Below are 17,478 nucleotides of genomic sequence, written 5' to 3'. Positions count from 1 at the left end.
AGTTAGATAGCATCGCCAACACAATGGACATGAAATTGAGCAAACTCTGGGAGATCGTGAAGGACAGAGGAGACTGGTGTGCCGCAGTTCATGGCATGGCAAAGTAGGACACAGCTTCATAACTGAAAAGCAATCAGTCAGTGGAACAGAATAAAAAACCCAGAAGTAAATCCATGAACATGTGATCAACAAATCTTAAGGATGCTAAGAATGCACAATGGGTAAAAGATAATATCTTCAACAAAGCATAAAAAGACTATTTTAACCAAAAGAATTAAATTAGACTCTTACCTTACACTGTACACAAAAATGCAGCTCAACCTGGCTTGAAGACATAAGCATAAGACCTGAAACTATAAAACTCCTAGAACGCAAAAGGGGGAAAGCCTTTTGATGTGGGTCTTGGCAATAAATCATTCAAGAATTCATTCATGGATAGGACACCGAAATTTCAGGCAACAAACACGAAATAAAAAAGTGGGACTACACCAAATGAGTTAGATTCCACATGAGGGGAACAATCAATGGAGTGAAATGATCCAATTTACTATTATCTTGGGGAATTTGCTCTAGGAGGGTAGAAGTAAGTGTATGACTATTTATTCCCTGTTGTTGTGTGACAATAACTTTACATTTTGTGCTTTCAAAATTGATTCTCAAAATAGCTTTATGAGCAAAGTTATTACAGTCTTTGTATGGATGAAGAAGAATCAGAAAGTTCTGCTGTTTGCTCAAGGCAGCCCAATCTGAGAAACCGGGGTGCTTGCCAAGACTTCAACAACTGTTGGGTGTCTCTTAAGTCCCCTCTGCCCCACAAGCCATGCACAAGCCTTCCTATGTTCTCTTTTTCTAAGACAAGGATGATGAAATGGTGGCCAAGAGTACTGGTTGGTAGACTCTGGTAGTAAATGGAAACCTCTTCACCTCTCCTGTCACCTGCTGGCTCAGATCTTTGCAAATACTCATCTGTTTTGCATTTCTGGTGGGAATTATGAGTAAACTAAGGGCTAGATCAGTAGCAGGAGGATAGAATTGTGCAATCTTCATGTGGGTCTTTTGGATAGCTCGATGGGCCCAGCCTACTGTGCCTCACTTTGAACCCCCTGCTTTCTACTTTCTTGGACTCCCATCTCCATCCTCTGCCCCTGCACTCAAAAATGTTTTAATACTGTTCACTCTCTTCTCTCACCCCATCCTCCACTCTGAGCCTTCTCTCTACTTCACCAATCTTTCTTCCCTTAAAAAATGCTTCCTCCCAAGTGAAAATGAATAGGTAGGCTTCCCCTGAGAAAAATCCTCTCTTGCCTGGATAGCTATGCTTTTCCTGAACTATCAGCCTGTTTTTATCTTGTGGAAACTGAACTGTGTAACTTATCAAGTTTTCTTCATTGGGTTCTCTGTTAGAAAAGTGAGAACCAAGTTAATTAATTTCCTGTAGCAAATACCTGGCTCTCTATCATAGTTATTATTTTATTAACTTCATTTCAGGGTTAGCTTAATATCCCTCCCTGTGTGTCGCTTTTTCCATTCTCACTTATTTTAAAACAGGCTCAATTGCTATAATTTATGTATCTTTCTAGGCTACTAGAATCTTGTTTGGAGCAAAGTGAGGGGAGAAATAGTTTTATGGGAAACTACACTTGTTTTTCAATGTTTTTTTCTCTCCTATTCCCTTGCTTATGGAATATTTGACTTTTTAAAATTGAAATTATGGCCATTTGGAATAAATACTGTATTTTCTGATCTCCTTTGCAAGGTGTGGTTTTGGAATCAGATCTGACCAAGAGGGATCTTTGGAAGTATCACTGTGTGACTTTGGGGAAGTGTCCTAAAAGGGAGGGCATATGCCCTTACTCTTTTTCTTACTGCTTGTTGAAATGTGAGTGTAATGACTGGAGCTCAAGCAGCCATATTGGTTCATGAGTCAATAGCCTAGGCTAAGAAGCAATTATATAGAAGAAACCTGGTTTTCTTATGATTATGAAGTGTCCTCATGAGTTCTGTATTGTCTGCTTCTATGTTGTCTACATGAGAAAATGAAACTTGATATATTTAATACACAGTTAACTGGGTTTTATTTCAGTTGCACCAAGACATAATTCTAATACGGTGGACTTCAATCTTGCAGGGTGAGACAGAGAATGTATCTGCCGTGACACGACGCGAGCCCTAAATAGACTAAATTTCTGTGAGCAGTAATAATGTCTTTAAGGGATTTGATTCTTATATTTGTGCTGCTACCCATATTTTTATGAAACTGCATTCTTATATTTTTCTCTTGTATTTATCACTCTTACAACTGTATATATTAGACTAGAGCTCTTATAATCTTTGCACAATGCCCAATACTGTGCATATGGTTCCACATACATCCCTACTTTCATGTAACCTTCTTTACTTCTTCTCAATGTGTCTTCCGGAAAGACTCATAACAGGTTGGACCTTTGCATCTTGTTTTTTCACAAAGGTAAGTAATAGATCATCTGGTTGAGGTGATAATCCATAAAACTTTAACAAAGCCTGAAAATGATAAGTCCCGTGAGAGAAGCTGAGATAAGTAGAATTTGTGTCCCATGGAGCTTTATCTGGTTCCTGGTAATCTCTTTGATCTCATCTTCTGTTCTTTCCTCTCACTTACCCTCCTCCAGCCAGAGTAGCCTACTTGCCATCCACAAACATGTGTGCCTAAGGTACTCCTGCCTCAGGGCCTTGGCACATGCTGTTCCCTCTACCAGGAATGTTGTTCCCTCAAGTTATAGCCTTCTCTCAAACTGGACCTTCGGTCTTGTGTCTCTGTTTTATTTTCCTCCATAGCCCATGTCAGTAAGGGCCATTCTGTTTATTTAACCTGTTTATTTGGTTATTGCCTCTCTGTACTGATTGCATATGACTGCAATTGACAGCATGTGACTCTACTAAGGATTTACTTATTTATTTTTTGTTTACTGCCAGACCTCCAGAATCTGTAATAAGGGATATAATATAGTGGGGACTCAGTAAATATTGTTTGAATGAATGAATGAAAGGTTTAAAGAAAAAGTATATTTCTGATGGCAGTTTACTTGTAGGGGTGGTATTTAGGTTTGAATTTGACATGTATGGTAGAATTAAGTTGGCATGAAGATGCTTTCCAGAGCACTGCTTTTACTGGCTAGCAACTGGAGACAACTTAGATACTTACACTAGAGGGTGGGGATGAGTAAAAGTAAAAATGCAGCAGATGGAGATAATGACCTAGATTTACAAGGCATTACACTCAAAAGGAGGCAAATTGAAGAGATCAGAAAAATACTATAACATAATATCATTAATGTAAGTTTCAAGTTCACAAAAACAATATTCCATGTTTTAAAAGAAATGTATATATATCTAGATAGTGTTATATATATATATATGTAAATAAATATATACATACATAGATATCATAGAAGGATATGTATTATGTGATTGGAGACGAAAAAGACGTGAGGATGAGAGATAAGTAATACAAACAAATATAAACAGAAGAAGGACCTCACAGAGACCTTCAGTGAAGTATGCCAGGCCTAGAGGGTTCACTTAACTTTCACACTTGTCACACAGCACTAAAAACAAATGGAGGGAAATTCTCTGGGGACCAGGAGGGTAGAAGAAAATGGGAAATGAGTATTCTCATACTGATAGAGCCATCGCCAGGAAATACCAAGGAAAGGAACAATTAGGACAGTAGTGGGTAATAAAGATGGAAAGATAGGTTGGGCCTAAAATTTTAAAGAGACCCAAATGCTAGGCAAAGGAGATTTTCTCACTTCATTAAACAAGGAGGAACCATTAAGAGTTTTTGGACAAGGTGAAATAACAGGAAAATTAATGTAGTGTGTAATGTATTAGATAAAATAACAGATTCACAGGCAGGGAAAAAGAGTTAAACAGGAGAATGCAATAGTCCAAGCAGGAAGTACTGCTTAGTGTGAACCTGGAAAACAGTGATATGAAGAAGCCTGTGATTTAATCTCTATCTGATATTTACAAATTTTGATGAATTACATACATCTGACTGTGTTAAAAACTAGAGGAAGGAATCAAGTGTGGGATATTTAAATGACCTCTGTACAGTCCTTTGGTGGGAAACCAGCATGGGGACAAGTGCTTTGACATCTTGTGGGTGTTACAGAAAATTCAGAAGGAACAGAAAGGACTACATTTGGTGCATGCAATGTAATGACTAGGGCTTCCCAGGTGGCTCAGTGGTAAAGAATCTACCGACAACACAGGAGACGCAGGTTCCTGGATTTGATCCCTGGGTTGGGAAAATCCCCTGTAGAAGGACATGACAACCCGCTCTAGTATTCTTGCCTGGGAAATCCCATGGACAAGAGGAGCCTGGCGGGCTACAGTCCATGGGGTCTCAAAAGAGTCAGACATGGAGACTAAACAACAATAAATGTAATAACTACGTGAGTTGCCATGTAGCTGAAAACACAGTTGTCAGGACCTGAGGACAAGTCTGATTTTGGTGGAGAAAGCAAGCAAAGGAAACTAGAAATGTTCTACCTTCATGACTAAAGAAGCTGATATATGATTAACAGCTAAAAGCTGGTGAGCTGTTTTAGGGGTAGATGCTTTTGGTTTGTGGGAGAATCCTATTTAAAATTATGCCAAGTCACCCCAATAGATAGGTATAGTAGGCTGTTGGGCACATGAGATTAGTATTTGAAGAATCCAAGGCTGTCATTATTGAGCTGGGACCCACTCTCTCAGAGGGGACTGTCAGAGCCGTGGTCATCACCGTGGTTACAGAAGCAACAGATCAGAATGCGTTTGTGTGATGGGACTGACCAATAAGGAGTAGATCTTTCTAAATGTGAAGCGATGGAAATATGAATAATGAATTTTTTTTAACAGTAGAAGATTAATAACAGCATATTTTAAAAGTAAGCTCTTTTAAAAAGGGGAATCTCCACGAAGCCCCATCTATGAAGCCCCATCCAGAAGCTTTTGGCTGAGAAGTCATATAAAATGCTCTGGAATGAAAAGTCATAGGAAAAAAGCAAAAGGAAAAGAGACCAGAGTAAGATTTTCAAGTCAAATCATAGGTAAACTAGAGTTTGGAAATGGTTCAGCTGAAATCAGATCAGGTGACACTTATATTTCTGTTCAAGGGTTGTACTGAAATTCAAGGTCTGAACTGGAGCAGGGTTGGTCCAGAGGGGACCATTTCTGACAGAGGGATGGGTCCTTTGTAAGAGGACGTGCTCTTCAGAAGTTTCCTCACTGAGATGTGCAGGGGAACCTTTCCACCACGTGGGAGATGGCAATGTATTCTGTCTGCATTTTATCCTCACTTACAGGTAAGCTGACATTAGTTTGCCAACAAAGGTCTATATAGTCAAAGCTATGGTTTTTCCAGTAGTCATGTGTGGATGTGAGAGTTGGACCATGAGAAGGCTGAGTGCCGAAGAATTGATGCTTTTGAACTGTGACGCTGGAGAAGACTCTTGAGAGTCCTTTGGACCACAAGGAGATCAAACCAGTCAATCCTAAAGGGAATCAGTCCTGAATATTCATTGGAAGAACTGATGCTGATGCTGAAGCTGAAGCTCCAATACTTTGGCCACCTGATGCAAAGAGCCAACTCATTGGAAAAGACCTTTAGAGAAGATTTCCTAGAAGGGGCAACAGTTTTGCTTTGGCTAAAAGGGTGTGAGAGAGTTTGTTAAGATGGGCAGGCAGAGTGAGGCCTGGGGTGAAACTCTTTAGGCCACGACATGTGCAAAATATATGGATGTTTGAGAGTGGGTATGTTCAGGGAATGCTGGCTTAGGGTTCATGGCAGGCTTGTTGAGAGATTAGGTTGGAAAAAAGCAGGCAGGGGTCAAACAAAGCAATTTCTGTTCTCTTGTAGAATTTAGTCTTCCTTACATTTGAAACTGAACCCATTGATGAGAGACTGTCCTAATTCCAAGGTACTAATTCTAATGGTTCCCATTGATTATTAATTGATAAAAATTAACAACCAGTAGTCTCTGAGTCGATTTTTATCTATGGCACTTATAAACCCACATTGCAGTTTGACATGGAAAATAACTTTAAAGCAACTGCCCTATTACTTCTTAGTTCATTACCGTCAGAATTGATTTGAATCCAGAGTGGTGTCAGAAAAATGGTACAAAGTGAATCTGGTCTCTGAGCTTCATCTTAACAAAGACAGCACACCATTTAAAATTTCCTCCTTACAAAAAAGGAGCTACTGCTTTTACTATTGCAGGATGTTAAAATACCTGTCAGTACACCCTTGGCCACAAGTATGACTTCACATTTTTTTTTCTGAAAAAAAAAAATTAAGGTAAGAAAGGACATGGATGAAAATCTTAGGGACCATGAGATTGATTTTGTTTTCATTAACTGTGCCCAAGTTTCTTCTTAAACACTAAGATTATACAGAATGTAGCACTTTATTTAAAACTAAAATGTCAGTTGTTGTGTTTGGTATAAAAATGTAATGACTCCAGGACCCACTGAAGATTTTCAGTCTGAGCTCTGAGACTGTGCTTCTTGTTCAGTTTTTAGACTCTCCACAAAAACATTTCTATAAAAAAATATCCTCAACTAAGGAACATGGAGGAACTCCAGGCTCTTAGCTGATCTCGGTGAATTGGCAAGCTTGGAAAAACATTTTCCAGCTGATTTTCAGTTACAGCATTAGCAATCAACAAATATTTTCTGAACTTGCACACACACATTAGGGATTTCTTTGAAATAAGATGCTAGAAAAATAGGATGTGCTATTAAGGGCAATGTGGACCCTGCTTCTTCATGGAGACATAATATATTTGTTTTCTCTCTTTAATATAGCCTTGTAAAAGCACCATGAACCTTTTGGGGAAAAATGATATCAATCAAATAAATATCCCTTTATGTAGTCTCAAAGAGAATGATACAATTTAAACTATAGGTCACTATTAAAGAAAATGGGCTCCATCCTCTATGGTGTGTATGTGTGTGTTTCTATTTTGAGGTAGTTAGAAAGTTGAGTTAAAAACAATGTGAGTGGTTAATTTTTCATGTTTCTTCCTTTGCAATACTGGATTTCATCCCTCTAGTATGTAAACAGTGTACTGTGAAAGGGGAAGGAAAAGCCTATTCTTCCCATAGCATCAGGAGATACCATTGAGCATTGCTGTCATCTGCGTCACTTGGAACCTAAGTGTATAATCACTGCTGAATCAGTTTTCTTTATCATTGCAGTGGATGTGGGTCTGATTCACCACACCAAAGATATTTGGCTCTGCTAGTCAAAAGATACCTAGGAAGAGTAGTGTCTGCAATCCGACCACCGAAACCATGAGTCATGGGGATCCGAGGCTGGGATTTGGGGGTGCACAGATGGTGGTGCTGCTAAGAGCCCACCTGCCAATGCAGGAGATGCGGGTTCCATCTCTGGGTCAGGAAGTTTTCCTGGATTAGGAAATAGCAACCCACTCCTGTATTCTTGCCTGGAGAATCCCACGGACAGAGGAGTCTGGTGGGCTATAGTCCACCAGGTCACAGAGAGACGGACATAACAGGCCCGTGGCACAACAAAGAGATTTTGCTGCAAGGGGTGTTTAGACCCAGCTAGTGTGAGTTTCTGAAGATTCACTCATTTTTTTTTTTTCCTTTTTCTTTTTAACAAGTTCATGTCCACAGTGATTTCTTTTGATTTGTGTTGTTGGGAATGCGGACCTGGTATGTTTCTCATCCTTTAATCAAGACCTGATAGATGAGAGATTCTTTTTGGAGTTAAAGGAAAATTAATAAAATTGACCTGAAGTGCCTATTTGGAAGTTAAACACAAGTATGAACTGACTGTTTAAACTTTTCCTTCTGAGGGGGAAGGCTTCATGGAGTGTATACACGTGCAAGTGTGTGCGTGTACATGCGTGTCTGAACTCTGCTGGTGAAAGCCTCTGCTTCCTCTGCCAGGAAAGGAAGGGCTCTGCTTCCTTTTGTGTGGAGCGAGGTCACACCCAGTGGCCAGTTAGGTTAATGGCACGTGTGTGTTCCCCGAGGTTACCTGAAAAAGAGCAGCTGCCCCAGCCGCTTCCCAGAGTGGGTGCCAGAGGCCAATTTGGATAATAGCAGAACCTCTGTGTTCCTTTCCTTTGTTCCCGAAGGTGGAGCCTGGGTAGGAAAAAGCCCCACACCATTCATGATGTTAACAATAGCGGCATTAACGTTCACTGGACTCCCACTGCGTCTGTTATTCTTTAAATGAGGACCCAAGAATATAATGAGATGGATTTTCACAGGCTAAAACAAAGAGGGATTGCTTTTTATTTTTATTTCCCTTTATTTGGGCGTAATTGAAATATGTTGAACTTAACTATTCTTTTCATTTTGTTTTATTTTTGAGTTGGGGGTGGCAATCGCCAATAATATTTTCAAAAAAAAATGACTGTACCTTTTTAGCATACAAATCAGGGCAGAAACCCTAATTATAAGTTTTTAAACAACTAGTTGACGCAACTCCAAACTGACGTATCCTCTAGGAGCACCAAAATGACACTTGCCTTTCTTGTGAGCTTGCTTTTAAAAACTCTCTTCGTAGACACCGCTGAGGTTCTGTTTTCACTCAGGGGCAGGCATGATCTGTGGGGAGAACTCTGGGAAGTGAGTTTGTGACATGTACCTCCTTGTTAGACTGAGCAGAAAGTGGACTTTGTGACCATGCGAGATGGCCCACCAAGTGAAAATTCAGCCCATTTCTTTTTAGGAGAGAGCCTGTTACAGGCTTCCCAGGTGACCCTAGTGGTAAAGAATCCACCTGCCAATTCAGGAGACATAGGAGATTTGGGTTTGATCCCTGGGTCGGGAAGATCCCCTGGAGAAGGAAATGGCAGCCCACTGCAGCATTCTTGCCTGGAGAATCCCAAGGACAAAGGAGCCTGATGGGCTACAGTCCATAGGGTCACAAAGAGTTGGACTTGGCTGAAGAGCCTTAGCACACATGCGCACATGCCTGTTACAGCCTTGTTCCTTGGACTGGAGATACAGTTTTCAGACTCTATGAGGTTTGCGGGGCATCCTGTATAGCCAGGTTCTCACACCTGCTCTGATACTCATAGTTTAGAGCCTAAATTAAGCCTCATTTTTCTATGAATAATTGAACTGACCGTAGGACTTCTAGTCCATAATGATCTCTCCTGTCTGAAGTTCAGTCATTAGCACTTTTCAGAAAAAAATAAGGACTTTAACCACTCAAATCAAATCGAACCTGAGAGACCACGGTCTGAGTCCACAGCTCTGCCCCTAATGAGCAGTGGAACTTGCATTGAAAATTACTTGGTTCCAACCAGAACCTGATTTCCTTCTATAGGTTCAGGCAGTTGCACTAGAAGGTACATATCTTCCTTCCCGTTCCTTGGGAGGGTAACTTTAATCACACCCTCTCTCCTCTTAATTCACTTCTGCAACTTGATTACTTTCTGCTTGAAGTTATTCATTTCTCGATGAAGAATAGCTATTTATGCTGAGCCATGCAGTCTCTAGGCTGGTGCTTGGATCCCCTTGTCCCCCACCATGCCACCCTCGTTTTTGTGCTTCTTATGGATCCTGTGCGTGCTAAGTCACTTCAGTCGTGTCTGACTCTGTGTGGCCCTATGAACTGTAGCTCACCAGGCTCCTCTATCCATGGGATTCTCCAGGCAAGAATACTGGAGTGGGTTGCCATTTCTTTCTCTAGGGGATCTTCTTGATCCCAGGGATCGAACCCTCATCACTTACATCTCCTGCATTGGCAGGAGGGTTCTTTACTAGGGATCGAACCCAGGTCTCCTGTGTTGCAGGCAGATTCTTTACATCTGAGCTCCCCAGGGAAGCATGGATCCTCTATCATGTTGTATTGCCAAGGTTCACGTGTGTGCAAGGTGATACCTGTTCTTGTTTTATGTTGTTCTAACTCCAGGATCATCCCCCACTTGTTGCTCAGAAGTGGGAGACCCGTAATACTTTACTATTAAAAACACAACCCTGAGTTCATTGTTCATGTTTGCTCCTCCTTCTCCACCTGACTCTTGCCAACTCAACCTCTTCCGAGAAGCTGTTGTGGCCCCAGATGACTGGCCTACTTGAAACATTTCACCAGGAAGACGTTTAACGAGGTTACACGGAAAGTAACATGGCATTCTTGTTGCTGCATAAAGATAGACTTACTTCCTGTTGTGCCTCAAAGCAGGTGAAATATTTTCCTGCCAGAGGAACTTTGAAACCCCTCTTTGGCCATAGTGAAAACAAAAGACAAAAAAAGCAAAACAGAAAATCTGATATGCTGATAGGAATGCAGGTGCCAAAGAGAGTATCAGTAGAGCCACAGTGAGCGCAGTTTTACCAGCTGGGGCAAAGTCACTGCCAATAACCAGCTTTGGTAGAATTTATAAAAAGAAAATCTTCACCAGAAATCCAAAGTTAAAGGCTCAGTGCTTAAAGACTGAAGTTTGATTAAGTGGGTAATAGATGCTAAGAGAAACTATATTTCTTAAGCAAGAAGACCATACTTTTGATCAGTGGTTCTCAAATTTTAATCATCAAAATCACTTGGCTATCCCTTGGTCAATCTGAGTTTCTGATTCTGTCCATCTGGGGTGGGGCATGAGAATCTGCAGTTTTTAACCCTTTCCCAAATCATGTTGATGCTGCCCTTCCTAAGATCACATATATCTGATACAGTCATTGTATTAGATGAGCTTGTACTTTTCCAAATACTCAGATCATGTTGAGTACTCAAAAAATGTAACAACAGTTTTAGGAGCCTGATTTTCAGAATCTTTTCAATTACTATTACACATAATGTCTGGATTCTGCTACAAAGTTTAGACCAAATCAGGTAAACGCTACATAGAATTTTGTTTGAACAAAGCTGATTACTGTCTGATTATGCTATATGATGCTCTGTCCCACTGTGATTTTACCTGCCTATCAGAGAATGCCTTGCTATATTTTAAGACCTGAGTTCTTTGCCCCTCGAGGGTATGTGTCTAGACTTATTCTGGTTCTCTGACTGGAGCTAATCCCTAGTTGGTGCTCAGGTTGTGGGTTTATCTCTATCATTGCCCCTCTAAGCTAGATAAGAGGGGCTTCCTAGGTGGCGTTAGTGGTAAGGAGTCTGCCTGCCAGTGCAGGAGACCTACAAGACACAGGTTCGATCCTTGGGACAGAAGGATCCCCTGGAGGAGGACATACCAACCCACTCCAGTATTCTTGCCTGGAGAATCCCATGGACAGAGGAGCCTGGCAGGTTACAGTCCAAAGGGTCTCGCGGAGTCAGACACGACTGAAGTGACTTAGTACAAATGCACAACATAGATGAGAGGGGCAAGAATATGGCAGACACAAAGAAGAGACATCCTCTGGCCCCTGGGAAACGTGTTCAGCATGCGTATTTAGATACAGAGAGCAAACATCTAGAACACACAAAGAAATCTTACCACTTGATAATAAGAACACAATACAATTTAAAAATGGACAAAAGTTTTGAATGGAAACTCTACTAAAGCTATCTGAATGGCCAGTAATCACATGGAAAGATGCTCAATTATCATTAGCCATTTGGGAAATGCAAATTAAAGTCTTAATGATGAACCATTTCTCCCACTAGAATGGCCGAAATTAAAACTGTGGACAATACCAAGAATGTGGAACTACTGGGTCTCCCCCTCTTTGCTGGTGGGAATGTAAAATGCGATAACCACTTTGGGAAACGGTTTGGCCGTTTCTCACAAAATAAAGCATCTACTTACCATACAAACCGGAAATTCCATTCCTAGGTTTTCACCCAAGTGAAACAAAAGCTTATGTTTTATTCATAAAAGCCCCAAACTTGAAATTCCCCAAATGCCCATCAAACATATTGTGGCATAGCTCACAAACACAGAAATGAAAACTTTCAAAAGCATTATGCTAAACAAAAAAACAAGACACAAGGTAATGAATACTGTATTATTCCTTTTATATGAAATTCTTAACAAAGTCTAAAACATCACAGTTAAAAGTAGATTGGTGGTTCCTGGGACTGAAGGTGGGACGATGATGAAAAGTTTCTATATCTTGATTGTGATGTTACTTTTCAGTTCAGTTCAGTCACTCAGTCGTGTCCAACTCTTTGCGACGCCATGAACCACAGCATGCCAGGCCTCCCTGTCCATCCCAGCTCCTGGAGTTTACCCAAACCCATGTCCATCAAGTCAGTGATGTCATCCAACCATCTCATCCTCTGTCGTCCCCTTCTCCTCTCGCCCTCAATCTTTCCCAGTATCAGGGTCTTTTCAAAAGAGTCAGCTCTTCACATCAGGTGGCCAAAGTACTGGAGTTTCAGCTTCAGCATCAGTCCTTCCAATGAACACCCAGGACTGATTTCCTTTAGGATGGACTGGTTGGATCTCCTTGCAGTCCAAGGGACTCTCAAGAGTCTTCTCCAACACCACAGTTCAAAAGCATCAATTCTTTGGAATTCAGCTTTCTTTATAGTCCAACTCTCACATCCATACATGACCACTGGAAAAACCATAGCCTTGACTAGACGGACCTTTGTTGGCAAAGTAATGTCTCTGCTTTTTAATATGCTGTGTAGGTTGGTCATAGCTTTCTTTCCAAGGAGCAAGCGTCTTTTAATGTCATGGCTGCAATCACCATCTGCAGTGATTTTGGAGCCCAGAAAAATAAAGTCAGCCATTGTTTCCACTGTTCCCCATCTATTTGCCATGAAGTGATGGGACCGGATACCATGATCTGTGTTTTCTGAATGTTGAGCTTTAAGCCAACTTTCTCAATCTCCTCTTTCACTTTCATCAGGAGGCTCTTTAGTTCTTCTTCACTTTCTGCCATAAGGGTGGTGTCATCTGCATATCTGAGGTTATTGATATTTCTCCCAGCAAATTTGAGTCTAACTTGTGCTTCATCCAGCCCATCAAGGCTGTATGTTGTTACCCTGCTTATTTAACTTATATGCATAGTACATCATGAGAAACGCTGTGCTGGATGTTACTTTTACCATTTGCCAAAATTCATAAGGCTGTATTCTCCAAATGGGTGGATTTTATTGTATGTAAATTGTACCCAAATAAAGTTGAAAAAAAAGCTAGATAAAAAAATAAGATTTTAAATACTTTGCTCTTTAAACTTCAGTGTCAAGGGTGAATCTTCAGCCTCCTCCTTTAAGTGACCTCTCTGGAAGTCCTCTCAGAGGTCAACCAACTGGCCTTCTCTGGTTGTACCACGACCCTGAAGGCATCCTAGTCCATACAGACCTTTCTGTTCCTTTTTTCATCTCTGCTTTTATCTGGACTGCAGCCAGAGAATCTTTATCTGGGTCTTTTGATTATGTTTTAAAAATGGGGAATAATTTTAGAAGATCTTGTTTACTGACTAATGATGAGGAAATGTTAAAAAAGTAAGGCATGTCTTCACAAAAGAGTATCTTTATCTATGCATGCGTGTCAGTTGGTAGGTATCTACCTATATTTTCTCCCAGGGTGTGGATTACCTTTTCGTTTTCTCAGTGGCATCTTTGGAAGAGCAGAAGATTTCTTTTTAATCAAGTGTATTGTTGGTTTTTCCTTTTATATTTAATTTTTTGTATGTCATAAGAAATCTTTACTTATGCCAAGATTGTAAAGATTTTTCTCCTGTACACATTTCTAGAAGTTTTATGCTTTTACCTTTCATGTTGAGTCTTTAATACATTTCAAATAGATTTTTGTGAATGAGACAGGGCTTGAGGTTCCTTTTTTCCATACCAAAGTCCAGTTGTTTAGCATCACTTGTTGAAAAATCTATACTTTTTCTATTGAAATGTATCAATGCCTTTGTCAAGAATTAATCGACCACATGAGTTTAGATTTATTTCTGGAATCTATTCTGTTTCATTATTCTGTGTATCCTTACACTGAAACCATGTCTTGGTTTCTGTGCTTTTAGAACTTTTGAACTCAGGTAGTGAAAGTCCTCCAACTTTATTCTTTTCCAAAATTGTTTTGGCTTGATTCTATGTCCTTCGTATATCCTCGTACATATTTTAGAGTAGCTTTTTAATTTTTGTAAAAGAATCTGATGTGATTTTAATCAAGATTGCCTTGAAGCTGAGATCAATTTGGGGAGAATGCTTATCTTAATACTGTGTCTTCCAATTTATGAAGATGATGTATTGTTCCATTTATTTATATCCTTTATTTCTCTCGGCAATGTTTTCTGGTTTTCAGCACATAGGTCTGACACAAATTTGGTTCAATTTATTCTTGACTACATTTTTTCATTTTGTTTTTGATGCCAGTATGAGCTTTATTATTTTTTTTTTAATTTTCAATTGCAATTGTATATTGCTGGTGTATTGTATTGCTGGTATGCATTTGAATTTGTATATTGACCTGACCCATGACTTTATTAAATTCACTTAATTTTAGTAGAGTTTTTTAATAGATTCCTTAGAATTTTATATATGGACAATTGTCTGTCTTACTTTAAAATTTTGTACTTTTTATTGATATTGTTGCTGTTTAATTGCTAAGTCCTGTTTGACTCTTTTCAACCCCATGGACAGTAGCATACCAGGCTCCCCTGTCTTTCACTATCTCCTGGAATTTATTCAAACTGACATCCATTGAGTTGGTGATGCCATCCAACCATCTCATCTGCTGTCACCCCCTTTTCCTCTGGCCATCAATCTTTCCCAGCATCAGCTTCTTTTCCAATAAGTCAGCTCTTTGCATGAGGTGGCCAAAGGATTGGAGTTTCAGCTTCAGCACCTGTCCTTCCAATGAATATTCAGGGTTGATTTCCTTTAGGATTGACTGGTTGGATCTACTTGCAGTCTAAGGGCCTCTCAAGAGTCTTTTCGAGCACCTCATAATTTGAAAGCCTTAATTCACTGGTGCTCAGCCTTCTTTATGGTTCAACTCTCAACTCTACTACTGGGAGCACGTAGCCTTGACTATACGGACCTATGTCTTCAAAGTGAAAGTGAAAGTCACTCAGTTGTGTCTGACTCTTTTCAACCCCATGGACTATATAGTCCATGGAATTCTCTAGGCAAGAACACTGGAGTGGGTAGACTTTCCCTTCTCCAGGGGATCTTCTCAACTCAGGGATCGAACCCAGGTCTCCTGCATTGCAGGTGGATTCTTTACCAGCTGAGCCACAAGGGAAGCCCAAGAACACTGGAGTGGGTAGCCTATCCCTTCTCCAGTGGATCTTCCTGACTCAGGAATTGAACTGGGGTCTCCTGCATTGCAGGCGGATTCTTTACCAACTGAGCTATCAGGCAAGACCTCTGTCATAGAGGGACCTTATTGAACTTCAGTATAATATTACATCATAGTGAAGAGTAGTGAGAGCATATATCCTTATCTTTTCTCTTCAGGGGAAGCATTTTTTTTTTTTTAACCATTATGTGAGGTTTTCTACAGATGCCTTATGTTTGGATATGGAAGTTTTCTTGTATATCTACTTTGCTGAGAATTTTAGAATGCTTGTTGAATTTTCCAAAATGCAACTTATGAATCTATTGAAATACTTCAGTGATCTTTTTCTTTATTCTGTTAATGTGGTAAATTGCATAGATTGATTCTCCAATGTTGGGCCAACATTGCATTCCAGAATGAACTGTACCAGCTCATGACATCATAGTCTTTTCATACATTGCTGGACTCTATTTGCTAATATTTTGTTGGTGATTTTTGCACATATGTTCATAAGGGATTTTTACAGTTTTCTTTTCTTGGAATGTCTCTGTTAGTTTGGTTTCAGCATAATGGTGGGCTCATGAAAAGGTTTGGGAAGTGTTTGGTCCTCCTGTATTTTCTGAGAGTGTCTTTGTTTAAAGACTGGTATTAATAATTTCTTAAATGTTTCATAGACTTTAGCATTAAAGCCAGCTGGGCTGAAGTTTTCTTTGTGAAAATATTTTGATTATGAACTTAATTTCTTTACTAGGTCTGGGGCTACTTAAATTTTATATTTCTTCTGCAGTCAATTTTCTTACATTGTGTTTTTTGGGAAATCATTAATTTCATTTAAGTTATCAAATTTACTGGCCTAATAGTGTTCATGATGTTTGCTTTTTTAACCATCTAATTTCTGCAAGAATTTTAGTGCTGTCTTTTCTGTAATTCTTAATTTTGGTAATTTATGATTTTTCTCTAGTTTCTTTTTTTTTTTTTTTTTTGGTAAGTATACTGCGGCTGCTAAGTCACTTCAGTCATGTCCGGCTCTGTGCGACCTCATAGACAGAAGCCCACAGGCTCCTCTGTGCCTGGGATTCTCCAGGCAAGAATACTGGAGTGGGTTGCCATTTCCTTCTCCAACGCATGCATGCATAGCAAGAGATTTATCAATTTTATCAGTATTTTCAAAGACCCAACTTTGTCTCTCTTGTTTTTTGTTTTCTACTTCATGCGTTTTTTACTATTATCTTAATATTTCTTTGCTTCTGCTTTTTCTGGATTTACTTCTTCTGACTTCTGGGGATGGAAACTTAGATTCCTGCTTTTACAGTTTTATTATTTTGTACTATGGGTATTGTTAGCAAATTTTTGCCACACGCACCACTACTGCTTCCATTTGAGAGATAGAGAAACTGAGGCTCAGAGAGCTTGTAACTCTTCTAGGGTTAGAGGGCTACAGTGGGTGGAACCTAAATTCAGACCCAGGAAGCAAGTCTCCTCAGCCTGCTTGTGGGCCCTTGAAACCCAAGGATGAGAGAGAGGCATTGCACCTTGACTGAACTGGAATGGTTCCTTCAGTCGTTTTCTGCATGCCTCCCAGTGGATTCTTTTCTCCAGCTTCTTTCTTCCCTTCTCCTTGAGCAGCCTGTATGATACAGGATGCTAGACATCACCAGCACATGCTTAGGGAATTCAGATCCCAGTGGGTGGCTTACACACTCCTGTCAAATGAGGCATGTTTTTAATGCAGCGCCATCAATTATTAACCCCCACTTTCTGTTCCACCCTACCCCACCCCTCAACCCCCACACACCCTCACTCGCCTTCCTCCCTCCTCCAGCGTGGATGCTTGAGGGCTGCTGGGTGGGGATCTCACTGTGATCAGCCAGCCAGTCTGTAACATCCAGGGGGCTGCCGGGACAGGAGTGCAGGAAGTTTTCAAGGTCTGTGCTCCAGGCTGTGTGAGGCATGGACTACTCCCTGAAGAGCCCTCTGCTTATAATTGCCGAGTTTTTGGCATGTGCTGCCTGACAAAAGAACAGATGTTTCCTTCAAGAACAAAAGAACAGGGCATAGCTGTTGGCCTAACGGTTTGCCACGAATAATGTTGAATGGGGAAGCAACAAGTCCTAACGAGAATGTCCCTACAGGATCACGCAGCCAGTGCCAGGAATCAGAGTGAAATGAAAGGACTCGGTGCTGCTTTTACGTTTTAATGGGCCGAGTGCTGGTTGTTTTTAGCCCCTTTAGATAAGAGGCAACTGAATGTTCTTTCTAGCTGTGTTCCATGTAGCTGGACGCTAAT

At 40.3% G+C, this 17,478-nt stretch overlaps 1 pseudogene; it reads right to left on the bottom strand.

The window, feature by feature from the left end:
- Window positions 1-17,143, bottom strand: part of LOC122684260 — a 35,615-nt pseudogene extending 18,472 nt beyond the window's left edge.
- Between the last annotated feature and the right edge of the window lie 335 nt (window positions 17,144-17,478).

The sequence above is a fragment of the Cervus elaphus genome, chromosome 26, assembly GCF_910594005.1.
Source record: "Cervus elaphus chromosome 26, mCerEla1.1, whole genome shotgun sequence".
Lineage (NCBI taxonomy): Eukaryota > Metazoa > Chordata > Mammalia > Artiodactyla > Cervidae > Cervus > Cervus elaphus.
This window is presented reverse-complemented; position numbering and strand designations above follow the sequence as displayed.